Here is a 3,268-nt window from a genome sequence, read left to right on the forward strand (position 1 = left end):
ATGCACCACCACACCCAGTCACAATCGCTGTCTCAGTGCGCCCCAGAGGCGGTGCCTGCACAGCATTCTAGGGATGGAACCCATGGCCCTTGCATCTGCCTAAGCAGGCACTTTAATCCATCAAAGCAGATTCTTGCTGTCCTATGCAGATAGTAATTTTTTTAGAAACCGTCCTTGGCTCATTACTGTACCTTGCCAGAGAATAAGCCTTTAATCACAGGCCACCAGTAACCCTCACTGCCCATCATGACCTAGATATTGTCGAATCACCAAGAACATAAAGTTGATTATACAAAGTCATACTCCATTGTTAAATGAAAATGGTACACATGAGGTTGGGTTCAAGCAATCCCTACAGACCCAAGCAAGTTACATGAGGTAGCAACTGAATGTTTCCAGCCTCCTACTCCAGCTCTCTTGCCTTCCCTTTCTCAACTTGTACCTATGGCCTCACAGACTTTCCGAAGGCTAGAGGCCGGGGAGATAGCTCAGTAGAATAAGTGCCTGCCAGAATTTCCTAAGACTAACTGAAAAATATGTTGGACCTAGTTTATAGAAGGTTCTATACAATGACAGGCATGACCCAGTGGTAGACAGTTGCACTCCACAAATCCTTCTGTGACTTCCCTGAAGAACAGTGGTGAAAACAAGCAATCCCCATCAGCAGAATTACAAACCATGGAATTATAAAATGTGGGCCTGGTTATTCATTTTGCTTTGAAAGGCGAAATGGCCAGAGGTATGGGTCTATGCTGATTTATGAGCTGTGGTCAGAGATTTGGCTACATAGACCCAGAAGAAACATGATAAGAATACTGGTGACAAGAAGGTCCAAGGAAGACACGTACGGATAAAGGATATGAACCATGAATGTAATATTTGTGCCCCATGTGAATGCTCACCAAAAGAGGAGCCCAGGAGGGAAGCATTTCAGTAATCAAGTAGGTGGGATGACCCATTTTATGGAGTATAGTTAACCTCTTTCTCTAGCTTCCTTATTGCTAATAGCCCCATAAACAAAGTGGTCATGTTTATGGGAGGCCTAGCAACGTGGACCTGCATTCACATACATTCACCAACTATTAGAGCCACTACCAAGTGCTGCAGCAGAGAGCAACACTCAGTCCCCTAAAAGGTACCTTTCCATGGGGTGACAGCCAACTGCCAGGCAAATACTGATTATACTGAATCACTTCCAGCGTGAAAGGACAGCATTTCATTCTTCTTCTGGAATCTGTCTTCCTTGCATGCAATGCTTCGGACAAAACTGCCTTCCTTCCTTCCTTCCTTTATGATCATAGTAATCCACATGATCAGCTTTGCTTCTGACCACAGGGCTCACTTCACAGCCAATGATGTGACAATGGACCTATGGCCAGTGCTTAATTGATCTTATCATGTTTCCTATAATCCTGAAGTCACTGGCATGATAGAAGAGAGGAATGATGTTTAGAAAACTTAGGCCTGGTGTGGGGGTGCACACCTGTAATCCCAGCACTTAGGAGGCTGAAGCAGGAAGATCACTTCAAGTTTGAGGCCAGCCGGAGCTACAAAGTGAATTCAAGTCCAGCCTGAACTGCATAGCAAGACCTCATCAGAAAAAAAAAAAAAAAAAAAAAAAAAAACCTCAAGTAGCACCAGCTAGGATCAGTGCCTTAAAGGACTAGGGCAGGGCATTGCCAACTATGGTGCCATCTCTCCCATAGTTGGTCCAGGAATCAGCAGTGAAAACGGAAGTGGAATCAGTCGCTATTGCCACTTGTGGATCACTGAAAACCTTTGCGCTCTGTTGGAGATGCTATGCTCTGTTTGTCTAGCGGTCTTGGTGCCAAGGAAAGAATGCATCCTTTAGGAGACAGTAGTGATCCCCTTGAACTAGAAGTTGAGACTACCACCCACCCAGCCACCTGAGGTTCCTCAGGCCTCTGAGTCATAGGACAAAGGAGGGAGTTATTGTAGGGTATTTGTGGAATTGTTTGCATGATGATGATGATTATTTATTTATTTGGTTGTTGCAGGGTCTCACTCGGCAGCTCGGACTCATGGTGATCCTCCTGTTTTCAGCTTCCCCAGCACTGGGATTACAGGCGTGCACCACTATGCCTGGACTCCGGCAGGCTCAGCCCACCCTGGGGGCTGGGCTGATGCAGGACGTGGTGCTGGGGATCACCTGCACTTGCCTAAGCGGGCGCTTTGGTCCACTGAGCAGTCTGGTTGGTCCTATTGGTGGAATTGAATTGTTAATCCTGTTTACCAAGAAAAGCTGAGCTGCTTCTATGTAATAGAGGCTGAGTGCTTCACATTCTCTCTTGCTGTCACCATATCCTATCATTGAAGTTGGCAAAAGACTACAACAAAGTTCAGGAAAAGGACTGGGTGACCCTGTCAGGCTCGGAACCGCAACCCACCAAGATGCTTACTGACAGCAAAAGAAAGATTAATAAGGGAAGAAGGCAACTATAAATACCAGGGGCAGCCACATGATCAGTTTCAGAATTCAGAATTTGGTTTTTTCCCTGTTGTTTCTTTTTATCTAAACTAAGATGTATAGACATATAGATGGATGGATAGATAGATATTTGATATAGGGTTTCACTCTGCAGATCGGACTTGTGGTAATCCTCCTGTCTCAGCCTCCCTAGTGCTGTGATTACAGGTATGTACCATCACACCCAGTTTCGGGGCAGACATGGCACACCCAGGGTTCCAAAGCCAGATGGCATGTGATACCAGGGATGGAAACCAGGTCCTAGTGTTTGCCAGGAGGTGCTTAGACCACCATCTCCCCAGCCTAAACTAAGATATATTGATAATATTCAATAATGGTTAACTTACCACAACAAGCTGCAGGATATCAAAACTAGAGAATACAACCCAAATATTCTGCATTCCCTTCTGGTGGAAAGTGGTTTTGATTGGATGAAATATTATTCTATCATATTAGGAGGAAGTAAGATCTTGTTATTGTCTTTACCTGGAAAGCCAGGAGCAAAGGCACACACCTGGAACCCTAGCTACTCAGGATACTGAGGCAGGAGGATCCCAATTTTGAGGCCAGCTCAGGCAACTAAGTGAGACTCTCACCTCAAATATTTTTGTGAGGGGGAGGCTTTGGGGGGTGGGTGTTTGTTTTGAGACAGGGTCTTGCTAAGCTGTTTAGGCTGGACTTAGACTCACGATGTAGCCAAGGTTAGCCTTGAACTCACAGCGATACTCCTGCCTCAGCCTCCCCCAAATGTTAGGATTACAGGGGTTTGGGCTGGGAAGA

General features: G+C 45.7%; 1 pseudogene; it reads left to right on the forward strand.

Annotated features, from left to right (window-relative positions):
- Nucleotides 1-1,086, forward strand: part of LOC101566319 — a 3,236-nt pseudogene extending 2,150 nt beyond the window's left edge.
- The last annotated feature ends 2,182 nt before the right edge of the window (nt 1,087-3,268 follow it).

Source organism: Octodon degus, unplaced genomic scaffold (genome assembly GCF_000260255.1).
Source record: "Octodon degus isolate 3935 unplaced genomic scaffold, OctDeg1.0 scaffold00090, whole genome shotgun sequence".
In the NCBI taxonomy this organism is placed as follows: domain Eukaryota; kingdom Metazoa; phylum Chordata; class Mammalia; order Rodentia; family Octodontidae; genus Octodon; species Octodon degus.